The sequence below is a fragment of the Sminthopsis crassicaudata genome, chromosome 2 (assembly GCF_048593235.1).
Source record: "Sminthopsis crassicaudata isolate SCR6 chromosome 2, ASM4859323v1, whole genome shotgun sequence".
NCBI lineage: Eukaryota > Metazoa > Chordata > Mammalia > Dasyuromorphia > Dasyuridae > Sminthopsis > Sminthopsis crassicaudata.
Window position 1 is genome coordinate 413128836 of NC_133618.1, and position 23979 is coordinate 413152814.

General features: G+C 32.8%; 1 pseudogene; it reads right to left on the minus strand.

Annotated features, from left to right (window-relative positions):
• Positions 1-8823: 8823 nt before the first annotated feature.
• LOC141552874 (transcription termination factor 1-like) lies at positions 8824-9948 on the minus strand (annotated as a pseudogene).
• Positions 9949-23979: the final 14031 nt, after the last annotated feature.

The following is a 23979-nucleotide window of genomic DNA, read 5'->3' on the forward strand; positions in this document are numbered from 1 at the left end:
TTTTCTAGACCCTCTTACCAATTTTTCATTTCCTTTTCCCAATTTTTTTTTTGTTTTTTTGTTTCCTAGTTCTCTTTTAAGATCCTTTCTAATTTCCCATAGTAGAGCTTTGTGTGATAGGGACCAGGTTATATTGCCTTTTGAGGCTTCATCTAGTGACAATATGCCTTTAGTCTCTTCAGAATTTGAAATATGTTCTTCTCTTTCACCATAAAAGCTGTCATTTGTTAGCATCTTCATTACTTTTTTTCATCCTCTTTCTTTTTAAGTTAAAATCTGCCTTTAGAACAGGGGGAGTTTATCCAAGCAGCTGCAGCTGTGCTGACAAATGCTGATTTACTCCTGGTGCTGGGTGGGCATGGCTAAGTCCCATGAGATTCTGCCATTTTGGGTTTCACTATTGATCTTTTGTGTTTGTGTTTTGTGTTTATGTTTTATAACTTCTCTGATGATCTACTGGCTTGCAACCAGGGTAGAGTGGGTAACACTGCTATAGATTCCTGTGGATTTCTCCCCATAGATTCTTTGCCACATAGAGTCAGCAATGCTGGAGGAGTCAGCAATGCCCTGGATCTCTGCACTGTCTATACTTGCGTTTATATTCAGCTGGTTGGGCTGACTTCCTCCCTGTGGTTTCCAATTGAAACAGACTTTTTCTGGTGATCTTTGAAATTATCTTCTGCTGATAATTGTTGCACTCTCAATATTTGTGGGTTCTGATGATGCAGAGCTAATTCAAAGGTTGGATTCTGTAATTATTGTGAGGGTTGTAGAGAAGTTCAGACAGAAACGTGCTTCATTTTTGCCATTTTGGTTCTGCCCCCCCAAGAATTTAATTTCTTAGTGGTAAAGTCACTATTTTTATTTTTTATAATTGTAACTTGAGTTTTTTCCTTTCCCATTTCTAATCAAATTTACCAAAGTTGAACCATTTTGTTAGTTCTTTTTCTTAAAACTAACTCAGTTTTATTTATTAATTCAATAGTTTTCTTAGTTTCAGTTTGATTAGTCTCTCCTTTCAGTTTTAGCATTGAAGATTTTTAATTTGTAATTTTTTTTTAGCTTTTTAGTTGCATACCCAATTCATTGATCTTCTCTTTCTGTATTTTATTCATTTAAGTATTTAGAGATATAAAATTTCCCCTAAAACTGTTTTGAGGGCATCTCATAAATTTTAATAAATTGTCTAATTATTGCCATTTTCTTATTTGATTGCTTCTATGGTTTGTTGTTTCACCCACTCATTCTTTAGGGTTACAAGATTTAGTTTTCAATTAATTTCTGATCTATTTTTCACTGGCCTTTTTATTGCATGTAATTTTTATTTCATCATGATCTGAAAATGATGCATTTACTAGTTCTGCTTTTCTGCATTTGGTTTTGAGGATTTTATGCCCTAATATGTCATCAATATTTGTGTAGGTTCCATGTACTACCAAGAAAAAATATATGTGCCTTTCTGTTTCCATTCAATTTTCTCCAAAAAGTTTTGTCAAAAATAATTTTTCTAAAATTATATTTACCTCAAATTATTTCTTGTTTATTTTGTGGTTGGATTTATCTATTTCTGATAGATGGAAGTTGAGCCTACTAATAGAGTTTTGCTATGCATTTATTCTTGTAGCTCTCTTAACTTCTGTATACCACTTGGTGCAAATATGTTTAGTATTGATTTATTACTTCAGTATCTATGGTACCTTAACAAGATTTAGTTTCCTTCCTTATCTCTTTTAATTAGATCTGTTTTTAAATTTTTTTTGATGTAAGATCAAGATTGCTAGCCCTGCTTTTTATTTTCTTTTTACTTCAGCTGAAGCATAATTGATTGTGCTCCAGGTTTTTACCTTTACTCTGTATGTATCTCTCTGGTTCAGATGTGTTTCTTGTAAACAACATATTGCAAGATTTTGGCTTTTAGTCCACTCTGCTAATCACTTCCTTTTTATTGGAGACTTCATCCTATTCACATTCACAATTAAAATTGCTAACTGTATGTCCTGCCATCCTGTTATTCCCAAGTTATTTTTTTTCCTCTCCTTTCATCTCTTTTTATCCTCACTGTTTCTTTCTGGCCACTACCTTCACTCACCTGTCCTCCCTTTTTTCAGCCTCTTATTGCTTTCTTATTACTTTGTCCTTCTCCTCCGTCTGCCCTCTTTCTACTAACTCCCTTCTTTTCATAACCTTTCCTTTCCTACTTACCTATAGAGTGAGACAATATTCTACATCAAACTAAATATATATGGTATTCTTTGAGCCAAATATAATTAGATTAAGGTTCAAAAAATGCTCACCCCTGTCCTTTCTTTCTTTCAAACAACTGTAATGGTCCTGTCATCTCTCAGTTGTAATCATTCTCTGGGAGGAGGTTTCTTTTCTCTGTAATATTTTCTTCTGTGAGCAGGTTTCTTGGGAGGCTTCTGGAGCCTCCAGCCAGAGTGAAGGTAGAATCTTGAATCCTCTTCTTCCTGAATCCTGGCTCTGAATCTCCTCAAGCTTCCCTGAAGTTCTCCCGGGAAGTCTTGTTCTTCTCCCAATCTAGACTCTCTCCTTCCAGACTGCCGTCCAAACGCTATATCCCAGTTTAGATTGTCTTCAGACTCAATGTCGCCTTCTTTTATCCTCAAAGAGAATGGGCTTGAGAGAATGCAGGGGCTTGTGGGAAATACTTCAACCAATGAACTTGCTCCTTTAAATATGTAAATTCCTTTTCAGAAGTCTAAAGGTGTAAACTCCTTTTAAAGGTTTGAACTAAAGGTGTGAATTCTGAGCTAGAGGATTGTTTAGACAACCTGAGTTATACCTTGTAATCCTAACACATAAAAAGTCTTTTTTTACCTCTTCCTGTGATGTAATTTACTCTATTTTACTTCTCCTTTCTTTTTCTCCCAATACAATTTCTTTAATACCCCTACTTTCTTTGTTTTAATTATCCCAGTAAAGTCAAATTATACTTACACCCTTTAAGTATATTTCTTTTTTTTTAAATTTTTTATTATATATATATTTTTATAATATTATCCCTTGTATTCATTTTTCCAAATTATCCCCCCCTCCCTCTATTCCCTCCCCCCGATGACAGGCAATCCCATACATTTTACATGTGTTACAATATAGTCTAGGTACAATACATGTGTGTAAATACCATTTTCTTGTTGCACAATAAACTTTAGATTCCGAAGGTACATGTAACCTGGGCAGACAGATATTAGTGCTAACAATTTACATTCACTTCCCAGTGTTTCTTCTCTGGGTGTAGTTACCTCTGTCCATCATTGATCAACTGGAAGTGAGTTGGTTTTTCTTTATGTTGAAGATTTCCACTTCCATCAGAATACATCCTCATACAGTATTGTTGTTGAAGTGTACAGTGATCTTCTGGGTCTGCTCATTTCACTCAGCATCAGTTGATTTAAGTCTCTCCAGGCCTCTCTGTATTCCTCCTGCTGGTCATTTCTTACAGAGCAATAATATTCCATAACCTTCATATACCACAATTTACCCAACCATTCTCCAAGTGATGGACATCCATTCATCTTCCAGTTTCTAGCTACAACAAAAAGAGCTGCCACAAACATTTTGGCACATATATGTCTCTTTCTGCTCTTTAGTATTTCTTTGGGATATAATCCCAGTAGTAGCGCTGCTGGGTCAAAGGGTATGCACAGTTTGATAACTTTTTGGGCATAATTCCAGATTGCTCTCCAGAATGGCTGGATTCTTTCGCAACTCCACCAGCAATGTATCAGTGTCCCAGTTTTCCCACATCCCCTCCAACATTCATCATTATTTGTTCCTGTCATCTTAGCCAATCTGACAGGTGTGTAGTGGTATCTCAGAGTTGTCTTAATTTGCATTTCTCTGATCAGTAGTGATTTGGAACACTCTTTCATGTGAGTGGATATAGTTTCAATTTCTTCCTCTGAGAATTGTCTGTTCATATCCTTTGACCATTTATCAATTGGAGAATGGTTCGGTTTCTTATAAATCAGGGTCAGTTCTCTATATATTTTGGAAATGAGACCTTTGTCAGAACATTTACTTTTAAAAATATTTTCCCAATTTGTTACTTCCCTTCTAATCTTGTTTGCATTAGTATTATTTGTACAGAAACTTTTTAGTTTGATGTAATCAAAATCTTCTATTTTGTGATCAATAATGATCTCTAGTTCTCCTCTGGTCATAAATTCCCTCCTCCTCCACAAGTCTGAGAGGTAGATCATCCTCTGTTCCTCTAATCTATTTATTATCTCTCTCTTTATGCCTAAATCATGGACCCATTTTGATCTTATCTTGGTATATGGTGTTAAGTGTGGATCCATATCTAATTTCTGCCATACTAATTTCCAGTTTTCCCAACAGTTTTTTCCGAATAATGAATTTTTATCCCTAATGTTGGTATCTTTGGGTTTGTCAAAGATTAGGTTGCTATAGATGTACCCTTTTTTGTCCTTTGTATCTAATCTGTTCCACTGATCTACCGGTCTATTTCTTAGCCAATACCAAATGGTTTTGGTGACTGCTGCTATATAATATAGCTTTAGATCAGGTACACTTAGACCACCTTCCTCTGAGTTTTTTTTTCATTAGTTCCCTTGCAATTCTCGACCTTTTATTCTTCCATATGAATTTTGTTGTTATTTTTTCTAGGTCATTGAAATAGTTTCTTGGGAGTCTGATTGGTATAGCACTAAATAAATAGATTAGTTTGGGGAGTATTGTCATCTTTATTATATTCGCTCGGCCTATCCAAGAGCACTGAATGTCTTTCCAATTATTTAAATCTGATTTTATTTTTGTGGCAAGTGTTTTGTAATTTTGCTCATATAATTCCTGACTTTTCTTTGGTAGATGGATTCCCAAATACTTTATACTCTCAACATTTGTTTGGAATGGAATTTCTCTTTGTATCTCTTGCTGTTGCATTTTGTTAGTGATATATAAAAATGCCGAGGATTTATGTGGATTTATTTTGTATCCTGCCACTTTGCTGAAATTTTGAATTATTTCTAGTAGCTTTTTAGCAGAGTCTTTGGGGTTCTCTAAGTATACCATCCTGTCATCTGCAAAAAGTGATAGTTTAATTTCCTCATTTCCTACTCTAATTCCTTGAATCTCTTTCTCGGCTCTTATTGCCGAGGCTAGCGTTTCTAGTACTATATTGAATAGTAATGGTAATAGTGGGCAACCTTGTTTCACTCCTGATCTTTAAGTATATTTCTAATAAAGATTCAGTTCTCAAGAGTTACACATATCATTTCCCCATGTATCAATATAAACATTTTAACCTTTAAAATCCATAGATTTTTCTTTCCTTTTTACCATTTTATACTTCTCTTTCATTCTGTATTTGAAAATCAAATTTTCTTTTCAGCTCTGGATTTTTCATTAAAAACAATTGAAAATCCTTTATTTTATTGTAAGTCTGTCTTTTCCCCTGAAAGATAATGTTTAGCTTTGCATTGTAGTTGATTCTTGGCTGGATTCTAAGCTCATTTGCCGTCTGGAATATTGTATTCCAGGACCTTCCATCCTATTAAGTGCAAGCTTCAGGGTCCTGAGTAATTCTGATTTTGACTCCTAAATATTTCAATTGTTTCTTTCTGACTGCTTGTAGTATTTTATCCTTATTCTGGTAATTCTGAGATTTTGCTGCAATATTTCTTCCAGGTTTCATTTTAGTTCTCTTTCAGGAGGTGATTGGTATGTTATTTTAATGCTATTTTATCCTCTGCTGTCATATACCAGGGCTGCCCCTCCTCCTCCTCCTCGTCCTCCTCCTTCTCCTCTTCTTCCTCCTCCTCCTCTATTTTGGTACTTTTTCTTCCTTTGAACTTTGAAAGAGACACTGTTTTAGGCTTAACAAGTGCTACACTGATATTGCCCTGAGGCCCACAAGGGAACTTCATGTCTGGTAGTCCACTGAAAAGGTGAAAGGAGTGGTGGGAGTGACTTGTGCTGCTGGAGGACATAGGGATCTCAAAGCTTACTTGGTATTGTGGTTTCTAGGATATATTGAGACTGGTGTGATGTTTCTGTGCTTTCTCAGGGATACACTGAAGCCTGAAACATGAAACTAAGAACTCCAACATCTTTTAAGTGCCCACAGCCATCAGCTTTCCTGTCCCACTGCTTCTGCACTCACTAGTTGTGGGGTGGTTCCTTCTCTCCCAGGGTCACTTGTCCATAGTATAATTTGGCCTGGTGGTTTTTTATCAGCAGAGGTTGCTTCAATCTTTTTCAATTTAGACACTTTTTTTTTTCTCCACACTGTCTAGGAAGTAAAAAATTCCTATGGCTGGAGTCAAGACTACTTTTCAACCAGCTAATCTTAGGGTTCCCTAGTTGTTTCAGTTGAACTACCCTGGAGGTGTTTACACTTCATGTGGATCAACCCACATTCCTGATATCTTTCTTCAGGTCTCCAACTGTCCCATGAAGACCAGTGTTCTGCTCCAAATCCTACTTGTTTTTAACTATACTAAGGTAGTTAAACTCTATTTTTGTTTTGTTTTGTTTTGTTTTGTTTTGTTTTAACCTTGAGTCACTATTTTATCTTGTTTGAGAGAAAATCTGAAGAGCTTGAAATTTTCTGACCTACTCTACCATTTTCCCAGAATCCTCTGAGAATCACTTATTAATTGTAGACACATGCTTATTATTGATTGATACAATAAGAATATTAACAAAAATTAGTTTTTACCTTCTCAAAAATCCTGGGAGTTAAATGCTATTAGTATTATACACACACACACACACACACACACACACACACACACACACACACACATACATATGTATATGTATATAGTTATGTATATGTATATACACATATACATATAAGTATTTATATATACATACATATAGATTGATATAGATAATTTCTTGCAAAATAATATTTAAGCTCCTTTATGATCATGGCTTTTAGGGAATTTAAAAATTTAAAATTATCCCTCTTGGATCTGTTTTCCTGGTCATTTGTTCTTTCAATGAAATATTTCACATTCTTTTCTATTTTTTTTCATTCTTTTGATTTTATTTTATTGTTTTTTGATTTCTCATAAAGTCATTAGCTTTCCTTTGCTCAATTATGTTTTTTAAACAATTATTTTCTGCAGGGAACATTTTTTACCTCTTTAGCCTTACTTTTTAAATAGAGAAACCCAAATTAGTAAGCAAAAGTTACGAAAAGAGAGAATTAGATTCAGATTAATTAAGAGGTGGGAGACTATTATAAAACTACTCCTAATTGAAAAGTATTTATTCAGAAGGCTCTAAACTCTTTTTTTTTTTCATTATATAGAAGTCATTATGTAGAGACAAAATGGCAATTTTTCATTTATCTTTTGAGGGCTGTTTCTGTATGTGTTTAACTATATGATGACTGAATAATCTTCTGAAATTCTATACCTTGTGAAGCTATAATTGGGGAAATACCATATTTTGAAAATGACTTAATTCTAAATTATAAGGACTAAGTCATCACAATGTTGGTGAACTATGGAAAATAAAGTACTGTATCACATTCTTTCCTGGCAGGTCTTTGAAAATTCACCATCAATCTCTTTAATAAAATATAACACTTCCTGAATGTTTCCACTAAATTCTTTTTACTGGCAGGATATGAGGACATTTCTAGCAGTCAAAGAATAGCCTTTGGCAAAGCCAGTCCACTAGCAAGAAAGTCTTCACAGCAATTGTGACCTATTAAATCAAATAAGACTAGGTGGGGGAGGGGACACACTAGAAAAATATTGCTTTTATTTATTTATTTTTTTCTTTCCCAGAGTCTTCTTTGGTTCATGCAATTTGATTTCTTATAGTTTATGTCATCTGGTCTCAAGGTTGTTAAGACATAAACTGGTTCATTAAATCTCTCTGGACAAGAAAGTTTTCACTATAATGACTAGCAGAGCTTGAACTTCAGATCATGTTTCTTTGAGTTGTTTGTTTTTGCCACAAGTCAAATAACTCAACAATTGCCAAGGGAAAGGGCAAAGCCATACACATTACAGAACGATATATATGTAATACTCTATCTGGGAAGGAAGGCAAACCAGTAGATGCTAATCTCGTATTACTTGCATGTCAAATGAAGATTTGATTGAATTTGTGAAAATTTGTATTACAATAGAAAATGCAATAGATTATGAAATGGCATGGATGTTCTCTCCAAATTTTATGCTAAGTGTGTATCTCAGACCAAGCAAAAGCCAAAGTCGATTGAATTTAACAATCATTTATTCTAAGCTTACTGTTTATCTCAAAAAGTATGTTAAACAGGAAATACAAAGAAAAAAATTCTGCCATCAAGGAGCTTTTCTTCTAATGTATGTATTGGAGAAAGCAATGGTAGACAATACATAAGCAGAAAGAAAAGTACCAAACATATACAACAGAAAAAGTAATTTGAGGGTGAAGTTGAGCACTGACACTTGAGTGGGTCAGAAAGAACCTTGTAGAGAAATTTATAATTGAGCCAGGCTGTGAAAGGAGAGAGGAATTTTTAAGTGTTGAAACTGAGGAAGAAAAATTATTCATGAATGAGCAAAGTCTGCAGCCAAAGAGAGAATGTCTCTTTAAGAATGATAAGTAAAACCTAGTAAAGGGATACAAAAGATGTATAGGAGAGTTTTTCTTATCTATAAAATGTATCTCTTAGTATCTTTTAGTATCTCTTCCACCTGAAAATTCTAATGATGGCAATTTAAGGCAGAACTAAATAACATAACCCTCCAACTTTTCCCTGTCATTATTCATTAGCAGTGCAATAAATTAAAAAGATTAAAAAAAAAAAAAACAGAACTTGTGGGTGATCCCACTTTAACTGCTTTCTTCTCTATCTTCTTCTTCACTGTCACTTTCACACAAAAAAATGTTCTTGAATCAAAAGAACTGTTTTGGCACTTCCCGCTCCTGGACAGTTGTGCCTTCCTTCTTCAGCTTCCTTTTTAACCTTTGTTCCAGTAATGGACGGCTGATTTCATAGAGGTAGTCTATGATTTCTGGGAAGGTTTTCTTCTGTGAAAGAAGAACACAGGTAGCTTTCAGTTTGTAAAATTTAGATTGTACATAGGATGGAGGAACATCTCCAATGGCACCAGCAAGATGCTCCCAATTAATTTCATTAGCTTCTTGTACATTTGTTTGATATAACCTTTCAATAATATTGATTTTTGCACGCAGAACATTTATCCTACAGTATACAACCTTCCCACTGGTCATTCGCTTGGTCAGAATTTCAGGCCACTTACTTTTACACTGTATCCAATTTCTTGTTTCTACTTTCACTTCTACTTCTACCCAGGATATACTCTTGTAGAGCTGTTTCCGCAAAATTGATAAAGACTCCGGGAGACTGTCTTCTTGGAGCCGAGAATGTCCTCCACTTCCTTTGGTGACAGCTTCTTAAGAATCACTTCTTCAACAGCTTTAATTAGTCTCCGAGTTTCTGCTTTACTCCAAGGACCATGATTGATATGATTGCTAATTTGGGAGAATTTCAGTGCCACAGAGAGGCTACTGCGAGACACCATTTCACCAATCTTTTCCCAATCACTTCCATGTATGGACTGGTACTTCTTTAACTTCTGAGTGTCCTTTTTACTATATCTGCCTTTATAGTTGTTGATATCAAACATTTTTTTTTGCTCTATATTATACTAATTTCCATGGCTGGGGAATACCTTCACCAATGTGGTTTCTAAATTGGTACTTTCTTTTTAAGTCTGTGATAACATATTTCTCTTCTGGATATCTGTCTGTATGCAGCAACTTATCTGCAGTCTCAATTCCAGTCAATGATAAAAAACATTTCTAAATTTTTCTGTAATTGTTCATTTTCCTTTGCAGAAAACTTGCCAAATTTAATAATTTAAATTGCTGAAACCGTTTCAAGTCATCCCTATACATTCATTGTACTGTACCAGGTGCTCTTTCCTTCACTCTTGGAATTTCGTCACTGCAGTCTCCAAATTAACATCTAGATGTATCAAATCCTCAGACATATTTTCCAAATCTGAATCCTCAGATTCTTCCAAGTTCCTTTTTTTCCTCATTTGTAGATACTAACCTTTTTTCTTCAGTTTTCAGTTTCTACACTTACTTTTTCTGAGTGAGAGTCTTTCTTCTTTTTTCCTGGTGTCTTTCACTCTCTCATGAAGAGTGCTACTACTCTCTGAATTCACCACATTATCAGTTCTGTGAACCATTTCTTTTTGGCCAGAAGGTGAACCTATAGAGCTTGTGCCAGGAACTGAACAGTCATCCACAGGTCCTTGATCTTTTCTAGTTGAAAGTTTTTTTTTTTCTTTTTCCTTCTAGATTCCATACTGCTTTCAGTAAGACCACTTTCACACTCTAAAATGTCAGTGTTGTTAACATCACCACCTGTCTTCACATGGTCAGAAGGCCTATCCACAGATCTGTGTATCCCTCTGCTTCATAACGAAGTTGTGAGGATTAAATGACATGATATAGATGGTATCATTTTTAAAGTACAAAGGTTTATCCTAATATGATATAATTAATTTTACCCTTAACTGTTCATAAACAATATTTAAATTTCCATAGCTTCTATGTTGGTTGCTGAAAATATATAGATATTTTCTGCTCCATTCAAATAGATGATAAAAATAGCAAAATGCAGCCAACATTTTGTCCCATTACTTTTCTCAGTATAGAGATGTTTCCAAACACCAAAAGTTGGATTTGAGCTGATATTTAGCACTTCTATATTCTTGTTGGTACAGGGAAATAAAATAATTTGAACAAAGTCTCACAGATAATAAACATGGTAGTAGGTTTATGGATTAAGGTTCCCTGACTCCAAAGACACTGTTCTTTCTTCCATATGGCACTCTCTCCCTACAAATACACGGATTCTTTCTGTAGAACAAAGATGATTCCAAAAGTCAATAAATTAAAAATGATTTTTAAATGATTGCTAGGTATCAGATTTTACAAAGACAAGCCATTGGGGAACACTGTAAAGTTAAGAGAAGAACATGAGCTAAATAAGTCAGGAGAAAGGATTAAAAAAAAAAGAAAAAAAAGCATACAATGAGAAATTATAATTAAAAAAAAAACCTACTTCAGTATTATTGAATAAATATGGGAAATTTGCTAAATTCAGTGAATTAGCAAATTTCCCATATTTATTCAATAATACTGAAGTAGGTTTTTTTTTAATTATAATTTCTCATTGTATGCTTTATCAAGCTTTCAAAATATCCCCCAAATTAAGACCTTGAAGGAATACTTTATTAATTGCTGCCTTACCAACACCATATTATTTTGAAATGAACAGAAAACATACCTGCTATCTGTACAACAAAACTAGTTGCTGTATCAGGAAGAGGAAAAAAAAAAACAGATTCATTTTGATTAGTAAAGCGAGGATCCAGGGAACAAAAATCATAGAATAAAACTGCACATGCCCCATCAAGCTGCCATTTTGACAAATTGCTTCTTTTCTCCATAGAGAACCTGGGAGTTTATGAGTAATTTCTGAGCAATCTGGCTGGAACTCACAAGTGATAACAAAAACTTTTTAAAATGCTGAGAAGCCCATCGAACACATCTTTCAATTCCACTGAATCTTCATGGCTGAGAATATCTTACTTCATCTTTGCCAGATTCTTAATGTATATGCTTAAAGAATATTTATAAGCAAAGCATGAATTGCAATCCTTTAAGCTGAACTGTTGAGCTCTAGAGATGATAATTAAAAGCAGGGGACCAAAAATGACCTCCTGGGTTTTTCAGACTAAGGGTGGCAACATTGAAAGTACATATCCATTTCATGGCAGACAGAAGAACTGTACTTTTGAAATTCTTTGTGCATACAATTATTCACTCATGCCATATTAGTTATCTTTTAACTATATTGTGGCAACATCAAATAAATATTGCATGCAGATTAAAGAATAATGGCTGTCCTTATTTCAAATGTTACTTATAGCTTATTTATTTCTGGAAAAAAGTTGTATATATTAGTGGAAAATTAAGAATGATTCATTGAAAATTAAATACATGTCTAAATAGTGGATTTAACTTTTAAGTGTTGTAACACATTTCTGTTTTTATTGTTGCCCTAGACAGGTTGAGGAATTCCCTTTCATCTTCCCCAATATTAAACATTTTTTAATTTTAAAAATATTAACATCTAATTTTTTTCATATTACCTCCACTTCCATATATACCCTCTTCATTTGCCTAGTCATTTGAATAAAAAGAGAATTCAAAAAATAGTTCAACAAAATAAGGGAATTTCAAAGCTATGGCATACTCACTCATTTGAAAGCAAAAACATTGAGGCACAGTGACAGGGCTTGAGTCACAAACTAGATTATGTGATAGGACTTGAACCAGTCTTTATGACAGAAAGCCCAGAGCATTATCCACTCAACTAAGGTAATCCAGTTCTGATACTATATGTAATGTTTCACAGACCAAATTCCTCATCTCTAAAAAACAGTTTGGAACATTTCTCATAAAAATTTTGGTGTTAGTTTCATTGATTATAAACACATAATATTCAATTTTCTTTCTTTTGTCCATTCACATTGGTATATACATTGTTTAAAGCTTTTTACTAGATTTGCTACCTTCACTTTGGTTTAATTCATCTAAATATTCATCTTAATCATGATTCATTTTTATGTGTCTTATGAAATATAACCTCCTTATTCTGTAGTCTTTTACTGAGAAGTAAACCAAAGCATGATAAAGTAAAATCACTTTTTGGTCACACAAGTCATAAAAAGGAGCTGAAAATTGAAGACAGATCTTCTTGAATATAATTAATTCTTTCTTTCTATACTGATTTTATTATAAAAATGTGATGAACGCTTCACTGAAGATAGTCATAATGACATTTCCATATATATATATATAGATAGTATAAATTATCAAAATGTAAAAGTGATCATCTCATGAAACATGAAAGTTTATAGATATGAGCCAAATCATCTTCTGATGACATATTTTTTGGCTAGAAAACTTGCCATGGGATAATGAACCTTTGTCCTGGCTATTTTTCCAGGACATCTACTTTTTTATATTGATAAAGTCCATTAACATAGAAAGTTTTGTGTTTGTTTCCCATGGGCCACTTTTTTCCACACTATGATTATGTCAAAGAAGATTAAATCAATCACAGAAAATAGCTGTCAACTCAGGGACAACCTCTGTTCTTGTTCTTTTGTTAATTTGTGAAGTTAAAATTTCTATCATTTGTACTAGCAATAGGGCAAGGATTATGCCTTCTATTTTTCCCTAGCACCAATCATGCTAAAAACAAATGATATCAGTACTAATGTTGATAAGCTTAGGACTGACTCTCAAGTACCATCCTAGGTTTTGTGCTTCTTTTATTTAGCTCAAATAATCCAATAGTGATCCCAAAATAATTATTTTGAGTAGATGGATGATCTCAAAAATTAATTATTTTTTTTTTAGTTCACACAGCTCTAAAGATACACATTGTAGCTTTCATTTATTAGAGAAAATTAATAGTCGTAAGTGTGGAACCACACATACATAGCTATTGTCCAGAAGACATTACCTCGAATTCACTGTTTTGTCAACAGATCTAAGGTGAATGTTTATTCTTTAAGTATTTGTACTATATACTTTAAGTATTTATCAAGGTTTGGTTTTTCTTTTGGCTTACATATTTCTTTTTTTAGGAGAAAATAAATAGTTGTTTTATACTCAACATTGTATATTTAATAAAGTTTTTTTTTTTATTGCAAAAGGTCTTGTTAATCCCTTTAAGAATGTTCCTAGATGTATGTCAAGTATAAATGTTTTAAGAAATTATTTTAAGAATTGTCTGAAATGGGGACATATTAAGCAACCACACAAAAAAGGAAAAACAAAAATCTTATCTGTCTCTTGAGATGTCAGCTTCTTTAGGATATATTTAGGATCTGTTATATGTAAACCATATCAGAAGCCATTTACTGTGAGAAAATATGAGAGTCTATGGCATTGTCTACCAACATAAGAAAGGAATAGTTCTTGAAAAGCTGGTGGAGTTTCAAGGGAGTGTATTATTCTATGGAGAAAGTAAGACTACAAAACATGAGATCAAGGAGGTTTAGGAAATATTAATGGGCAGTAACTTTTAACATGTAGATAATTAAAACATATTTTTTCTTTGTTTGATACTTAATATATGGTTTTTCACTACTAATATATCTTTGACATCCTCATGGTTCTGTAAAGAACATCTAAGCATATAACTATCTTTAGAGATGAGTTAGATTCTAAATTTCAACCTGGTTGAATTTTCCATCTCCCAAGTCACATTGGAAAAGGATAACAACAAATAAAGGAAAATATCAGCATTAAAACCAATTCAACTAAAGTCAAACCAAAGGTATCAATATTGTTGTTTACTCTAGGTTCAGTCATTGAAATATTACAAGGTCATTAAACACATTCTTTTTTAAACTCTCTTGCTTGTGTGGGTCACTTATGTATATCATGATACTTTATGTTAAAATGGCTGCCAATATAAGTTCACTATAAAGGAAACCTAAATCCCTGGTCTATCCTCTATTCCATTAACATAAATCATTTTTTTTTCTTCTCACCTTATCTTTAAATATGTTTTTTCAGTAACTTCTGAATGAGCGCTTCATGTTTGATTATTACATGTTGGAAAGGATTGCTTAATCTTTCAAGTGTCATGAGGTCTTTTCTATGAACCTTAACATTTTTGAATAAATGGATTTCTAAATTTTAGGTATTTCTTACTAAAAACAGCTTATAATCATAATTTTCTCACATTGTTGCATATAAAATATTTTTATATAGTAAAGATGGAAGTTCCAACATGTGACTGCTAATGAAACCCTGAAGTAAAGTATTTGGTACTGGTCATTCGTTGTGAATATGAAAAGTACACCCTCCTTTACAATAGGCAGTCCATTATGTCTATAAAAGAATCATGATTCTTATTTCAAAGAGATTAATACTGAACACTTTGGAAAAGTTCTTAAGGGATACCATGCAAAATAAATCAAGATTCACCAAAATCTGTGGGATGCAGCTAAAGCAGTAATAAGGGGAAATTTTATATCCTTAGAGGCTTATTTGAAGAAAATAGAGAAAGAGAAAATTAACGAATTGGGCCTGCAACTTAAAAAGCTAGAAAAAGACCAAATTAAAAACCCCCAACCAAAAATTAAACTTGAAATACAAAAATTAAAAGGAGAAATCAATAATATTGAAAGTAAAAAAACTATTGAATTAATAAATAAAACCAAGAGTTGGTTTTATGAAAAAGCCAATAAAATAAATAAACCTTTGGTAAATTTGATCAAAAAAAAGAAAGAGGAAAATCAAATTGATAGTCTTACAAATGAAAAGGGGGATCTTTCCACCAATGAAGAGGAAATTAGAGAAATAATAAGGAGTTACTTTGCCCAACTTTATGCCAATAAATTTGATAACTTAAGTGAAATGGATGACTTCCTCCAAAAATATAGGCTCCCTAGATTAACAGAGGAGGAGATAAATTGCTTAAAAAGTCCCATTTCAGAAAAAGAAATAGAACAAGCTATTAATCAACTCCCCAGGAAAAAATCCCCAGGGCCAGATGGATTCACATGTGAATTCTACCAAACATTTAAAGAACAATTAGCCCCAATGCTATATAAATTATTTGAAAAAATAGGGGATGAACGAGTCCTACCAAACTCCTTTTATGACACAGACATGGTACCGATTCCTAAACCAGCTCGATCGAAAACTGAAAAAGAATATTACAAACCAATTTCCTTAATGACTATTGATGCTAAAATCTCAAATAAGATATTCGCAAAAAGGCTTCAGAAAATCATCCCCAGGATAATACACTATGGTCAAGTAGGATTTATTCCAGGAATGCAGGGCTGGTTTAATATTAGGAAAACTATTAGTATAATTGACCATATTAATAATCAAATTAATAAGAACCATACGATCATCTCAATAGATGCAGAAAAAGCATTTGACAAAATCCAACATCCATTCCTACTAAAAACTCTTGAGGGTATAGGAATAAATGGACTATTCCTTAGAATAATCAGGAGCATATATTTAAGACTGTCAGTAAGCATAATATGCAATAGAAATAAACTACAACCTTTCCCAGTAAGATCAGGAGTGAAACAAGGTTGCCCACTATCAACATTACTATTCAATATAGTACTAGAAACGCTAGCCTCGGCAATAAGAGCCGAGAAAGAGATTCAAGGAATTAGAGTAGGAAATGAGGAAATTAAACTATCACTTTTTGCAGATGACAGGATGGTATACTTAGAGAACCCCAAAGACTCTGCTAAAAAGCTACTAGAAATAATTCAAAATTTCAGCAAAGTGGCAGGATACAAAATAAATCCACATAAATCCTCGGCATTTTTATATATCACTAACAAAATGCAACAGCAAGAGATACAAAGAGAAATTCCATTCCAAACAAATGTTGAGAGTATAAAGTATTTGGGAATCCATCTACCAAAGAAAAGTCAGGAATTATATGAGCAAAATTACAAAACACTTGCCACAAAAATAAAATCAGATTTAAATAATTGGAAAGACATTCAGTGCTCTTGGATAGGCCGAGCGAATATAATAAAGATGACAATACTCCCCAAACTAATCTATTTATTTAGTGCTATACCAATCAGACTCCCAAGAAACTATTTCAATGACCTAGAAAAAATAACAACAAAATTCATATGGAAGAATAAAAGGTCGAGAATTGCAAGGGAACTAATGAAAAAAAACTCAGAGGAAGGTGGTCTAAGTGTACCTGATCTAAAGCTATATTATATAGCAGCAGTCACCAAAACCATTTGGTATTGGCTAAGAAATAGACCGGTAGATCAGTGGAACAGATTAGATACAAAGGACAAAAAAGGGTACATCTATAGCAACCTAATCTTTGACAAACCCAAAGATACCAACATTAGGGATAAAAATTCATTATTCGGAAAAAACTGTTGGGAAAACTGGAAATTAGTATGGCAGAAATTAGATATGGATCTACACTTAACACCATATACCAAGATAAGATCAAAATGGGTCCATGATTTAGGCATAAAGAATGATATCATAAATAGATTAGAGGAACAGAAAATAGACTACCTCTCAGACCTGTGGAGGAGGAAGGAATTTATGACCAGAGGAGAACTAGAGATCATTATTGATCACAAAATAGAAGATTTTGATTACATCAAACTAAAAAGTTTCTGTACAAATAATACTAATGCAAACAAGATTAGAAGGAAAGTAACAAATTGGGAAAATATTTTTAAAAACAAAGGTTCTGACAAAGGTCTCATTTCCAAAATATATAGAGAACTGACCCTAATTTATAAGAAACCGAACCATTCTCCAATTGATAAATGGTCAAAGGATATGAACCAGACAATTCTCAGAGGAAGAAATTGAAACTATATCCACTCACATGAAAGAGTGTTCCAAATCACTACTGATCAGAGAAATGCAAATTAAGACAACTCTGAGATACCACTACACACCTGTCAGATTGGCTAAGATGACAGGAACAAATAATGATGAATGTTGGAGGGGATGTGGGGAAACTGGGACACTAATACATTGCTGGTGGAGTTGTGAAAGAATCTAGCCATTCTGGAGAGCAATCTGGAATTATGCCCAAAAAGTTATCAAACTGTGCATACCCTTTGACCCAGCAGCGCTACTACTGGGATTATATCCCAAAGAAATGCTAAAGAGCGGAAAGAGACATATATGTGCCAAAATGTTTGTGGCAGCTCTTTTTGTTGTAGCTAGAAACTGGAAGATGAATGGATGTCCATCAGTTGGAGAATGGTTGGGTAAATTATGGTATATGAAGGTTATGGAATATTATTGCTCTGTAAGAAATGACCAGCAGGAGGAATACAGAGAGGCCTGGAGAGACTTACATCAACTGATGCTGAGTGAAATGAGCAGAACCAGAAGATCACTGTACACTTCAACAACAATACTGTATGAGGATGTATTCTGATGGAAGTGGAAATCTTCAACATAAAGAAAAACCAACTCACTTCCAGCTGATCAATGATGGACAGAGGTAGCTACACCCAGAGAAGAAACACTGGGAAGTGAATGTAAATTGCTAGCACTAATATCTGTTTGCCCAGGTTACATGTACCTTCGGAATCTAAAGTTTATTGTGCAACAAGAAAATGATATTCACACACATGTATTGTATCTAGACTATATTTTAACACATGTAAAATGTATGGGATTGCCTGTCATCGGGGGGAGGGAATAGAGGGAGGGGGGGATAATTTGGAAAAATGAATACAAGGGATAATATTATAAAAATATATATATATAATAAAAATTATTAAGTAAAAAAAAAGAGTATATTAGAGGAGAAAAAGAATATTTGAAAGATGCTGCAAAAGTGAAATCAGTAGGTTGGATGTGGGTCATGAGGCAGTGAGGAGGTAAGAATAAAATCTAGGTTGTTGACCTGTGAATTTGGTAGAATGATGTTGTTGTTCTTAACAGCAATATTAAATTTTGGGAAGTGATGGACTTAGGAAAAATGATAGTGAGGAATTTTAAGTATTTTAGTTCACAACATCTTTATGATGATTACAACATTGTATGTGGTATCTAAAAGGCATTTGGAAATATGATTTTGTAGGTCAGCAGAAAGATTAGGGCACTATAAGTTAATTTAATAATCTTGAATACAAATGTATTAATTAAATCAAGAAAAGTTAACAAGATCACCATTTGAAATAGCATAGGGGGAGAAAAATATCTACAATTAGAGATTCTTGCCTGGGTAAGGATTCATCAAAAGAAACTGAGAGGTAGGTAGGAGAATGTCCAGAAAAAAAAAATGTTCAAAAACTCAGAGAAAAAAATATACCGAAGAAGAAAGTGATCTACAGTGTCAAAGGCTGCAAAATAATCAAGTTAAATAATCATTAAATTAGGAAATTAAAATATCACTTGTAATACAAAGGAATAATACTGGTAAAAGAGCAACATAGCAGAGAATACCTATATGGAGAAACATGTTCTAGGCTTTCTTTCTGAGATCATACTTGATATGAACCCACAATTATGATAACAATGAAAGCTCTAAGTTAAAAATTACATTAATTGTATGAAGACAAAATCTCAACTTTTAACATCATATAAATGCATTTTGTGACCATTATAGAAAAATAAAAACTTTTCTCATTCAAATCCTTTTCAAGCTGAGAGTTTATAAGAGAAGCTGATTACTATCATATACATTAGTGCTAAACATTTTCACTCTTTTTGTTGTTGTTTGCTTGCATTTTGTTTTCTTTCTGATTTTTTCCCTTTTGATTTGATTTTTCTTCTCCATCAAGATAATTATATAAATATGTATACATATATTGGATTTAACATATATTTTAACATGTTTAACATATATTGGATAACTTGCCATTTAGGGAAAGGAGTAGGGGAAAGGAGGGAAAAATTTGGAACACAGAGTTTTGCAGCTCAATAGTGAAATTGCATATGTTTGAAAAATAAAAAAAAAAAAGCTTTAATAACAAAAAATAAATAAATGAGTATTAAGTACTAAAATTCCACAATTCTACTTGACTAGGCACAATAAGTTATATTCAGATATATCCAAATTATACCCACATCTTTAAGGAGGGAGAGTATAATGCAACATTTAGATGTGTTTAGATTATATATATATATATATATATATATTTTTTTTTTTTTTTTCATCATAGTGGTCCTGGGCTCTTCAAGCTCTATAAAGAGAGTTTTCAACTATAGCTTTTTCAGCTACATCTCACTTTTTGTCTGTCTCTAGCCCATTACCATTTATTATTCTTAACCTTTTGCTTTTGTCAGAAAAAAAAAAAAAAAAAAAAAGAGAGAGAGAGAGAGAGAGGATCAGATTTGGTCCCCGGGCAGTGGTTAGCTTTAAAAGCTTCTATCAAGGGCCAGCTAGGTGGAGCAGTGGATCGAGCACCAGCCCTTAATTCAGGAGGACCGGAGTTCAAATCTGGTCTCAGACACTTAACACTTCCTAGGTGTGTGACCCTGGGGAAGTCACTTAACCCCAGCCTCAAAAAAAAAAAAAAAAAAAAAAAAAAAGGTATGGATGTAGATATGTCTATTACTCAAGCACCATCTTAGCTAAATTCAGACAATTCCATCACCAGGATGATCATATAGTAATTTGTTTTTCAATCACAACAAATTTTAAAATCCATTAATTTTATAATGGAGTATCTTCATTATGGATTAGTGGAAGTAGTAGCCCCAATAATAAAATTAATTATTTGAAATATTAAAATGTGTATATATTTGCATTCTTATTTATCTAGAGATCAAGATTTGTGTTTTGTATTGTTTTTACTTGACTTTTGTGTACACACACATATATTCATATACATATATACATTTGACTACATGTGCACATGCATACATACATATCTGTATTGTATGCATGCCAATTAATATATATATGTATATATAGATATATCTATATATACATATATATATGTCAATATATAAACAAATATATGTAAAGGTATATGAATGTGTATATGTACATACATTTATAATGCTTGTATAATGCTTTATAGATCAACAGACAGATGCACAAATATGAGTGTATATATATATATATATATATATATATATATATATATATATATGTGTGTGTGTGTGTGTGTGTGTGTGTGTGTGTGTGTGTGTGTGTGTGTGTATTTGTGTATCTACATTTCCCGCCCTCAAGTTTTTGAAATGTACTATATTCCTCTCTTCAGTCAAATTGTCCACTTGGGACACAGGCATGTTCCTGTCTGTCTGTTTGTCTGTCTGTCTGTCTATCTATCTATCTAAATGTGTTCAATGTATCCATCCATTTCCTTACCTGCCTATCTACTTGTTTATCGTAAAAAAAGATGTAAATAATCCAAATGAGGTGGAATATGCTAGACAAAGGCAGAAAGGGGTTTTGAGGTTCAGAAGGCATCATCTAGAATTGAAAGTACTGTTGTTATTAAGTGTGTAAGTTGTAAAGCATTCCCAGACTTTTGTTCTTTAAGGTGTTGAAAATAATTATATTGATTCATTATCTATAAAATTAGTCAGTTCTAATTATAAAATGTAAGAAACAACATATTACGTAAAATTATATTTCTGTTTAATATAAATCAGATTGCTTACTGTTTTGAGGAAGGAAGAGATAAGGGAGGGAGAGAGAAAAATTAGGAACAAAAAGTCTTATAAAATTAATGTTGAAAACTATGTGTACATGTATTGGGAAAAGTAAAACACTATTGAGAAAAAAATAAAATGAAAGTTCTCCCACATCCTAACTATCAAATATCCCCTCAATGCACAGCAAGAAGCACATTAGAATCAGTTAACTCATATTTAATTAATGAAGTTCACACACTTGAACATCTGTATTTTGCTCTCCATTTATTCATTCTCAAAGGATCTAATAAAAAACTCTTCAAACATTAGATTACATGCAAAGTATGGGTACAGTTTGGGGTGAAGTGACTTTAGAAAACCACACCAAGGACACAAATAAATCCAAACAAATCATTAGCATTTTTGTATATTACAAAGTCCAGCACCAAGAGTAAAGGTAAATCCCATTCAAAATAACTGTCAATAATATAAAATATTTGCTAATGTATCTGCCAAGGGAAATTCAGAACTATATTAACACAACTACAAAATACTTTCCATATAAATAAAACCAGATCTAATAAATTGAAAAAAAAATATCAAGTGCTCATGTATAAGCTGAGAGAATATAATAAAAATGACAGTACTACTTAAATTGATCTATTCATTTAGTGTTACACCAAATAACCTCCCAAGAAATTATTTTATAGATCTAGAAAAAATAATACTAGTTCATCTGGAAGAAGAAAAGATTGAACATTTCAAGGAAATTAATTTTTTAAAAATGCCAATGAAGGTAGCCTAGCTGTGCCAGACTTAAACTATATTTTAAAGCAGTGATCATCAAAACCATTTATTACTGGTTAAGAAATACAGTAGTTGATGAATGAAATAGGTTAGGTTTACAGCACAAAATAGTCAATAATTACATCAATGTAGTGTTTGACAAATTTAAAGATCCCAGCTTCTGGGATAAGAACTAACTATTTGACAAAAATTTCTGGGAAAATTGGAATCTAACATGGCAGAAACTAGGCATTGATACACTCTGAACACCATATACCAAGATAAGGTTGAAATGGGTTCATGATTTACATATAAAGAGTGATATTAAGAGCAAATTAAAAGAACATACCATAGTTTACCACTCAGATCTGTGGAGAAGGAAGGAATTTGTGACCAAAGAAGAACTGGAACTCATTATTGAATATCAAATAGATACTTTAGATTATATTAATTTTAAAATGTTTTTGTACAAACAAAAGTAATGCAGACAAGATTAGAAGGGAAACAATAAATTGAGAAAAGGTTTTTACATTTAAAGGTTCTGATAAAGGCCTCATTTCTAAAATATACAGAGAACTGACTCGAATTTATCAGAATTCAAGCCATTCTCCAATTGATAAATGGCCAGCTGATGTGAAGATACAATTTTCAGATGAAGAAATTAAAGCATTTCTAGTTATATGAAAAGATGCTCTAAACCACTTTTCAACAGAAAAATGCAAATTAAAACAACTCTGAGACACACTTAACACTTGTCAGATTGGGTAAGATGACAAGAAAACATTATGATGAATGTGGAGGGGAAACCAGGACACTAATACATTGTTGGTGGAACTGTGAATGGATCCAGCCAATTTGGAGAACAGTTGGGAACTATGCTCAAAAAGTTATAAGACTATACTTATCCTTTGATCTAGCAATGTTTCTCCTGGGTCTATATCCCAAATAGATCTTAAAGGAGGAAAAGGGATTCACATGTGCAAAAATGTTTGTGGCAGCCCTTTTTATGGTGTCTTGAAACTGGAACCTGAGTGGATGCTCATTAATTAGAGAATGGCTGAATAAGGTATGGTATATGAATGTTATGGAATATTATTGTTCTATAAGAAGCAATCAGCAGGATGATTTTAAAGAGGCCTGGAATGACTTACATGAATGCATACTAAGTAAAATGAGCAGAACTAGGAGATCATTGTGCATGACAATAGCAATATCTTAAAACAATCAATTCTGACAGACATGACTCTTTCCAACAATGAGATAATTGAGGTCAGTTCTGATGATCTTGTGATGAAGAGAGCTGTTTACATCCAGAGAGAGTACTATGAAAATTGAGTGTGGGTCACAACATAGTATTTTCACTCTTTTTGTTGTTGTTTGCATTTTATTTTCTTTTTCATTTTTTTCCTTTTTGATCTGATTTTTCTTCTGCATCAACATACTTGTATAAATGTTTACATATATTGGATTTAACATATTTTAACATGTATAACATATATTGGATTACTTGCCATCTAGGAGAGGGAGTAGGAGGAAGGAGGGAAAAATTTGGAGCAAAAGGTTTTGCAAGGATCAATATTGAAAAAAATTATCCATGCATATGGTTTGAAAATTAAAAAAAAAGCTTTAATAAAAAAAGATATGTAAAAAAAAGAAAAGAAAACTTCTGCAGAAAGTGGCAGAAAAGGGATGTTATAGCTTCAGAAAGCCAGGAAGTAAAGATAGTTATTTCATAATGGAATCCAGGATTCTTTTTTAGTATTTATTTTTACATTCTTAGCTGGCTTGACAATAGTGTTTGCTTGCCTATTTTCTTTATTTTTTAATTTTTATTTTTTGCTATAGCAATTGGGATTAAGTGACTTGTCAGGTACTCCTAACTTCAGGACTAGTACTCTATACTCAGCACCATCTAGCTGCCCCTTGCTTATCTGTTAAAAGCATTTTAAAAAATAAAACTAAATGTTTCAAACAATGATGTTAAATTCGTATTGATTTTTAACTCAG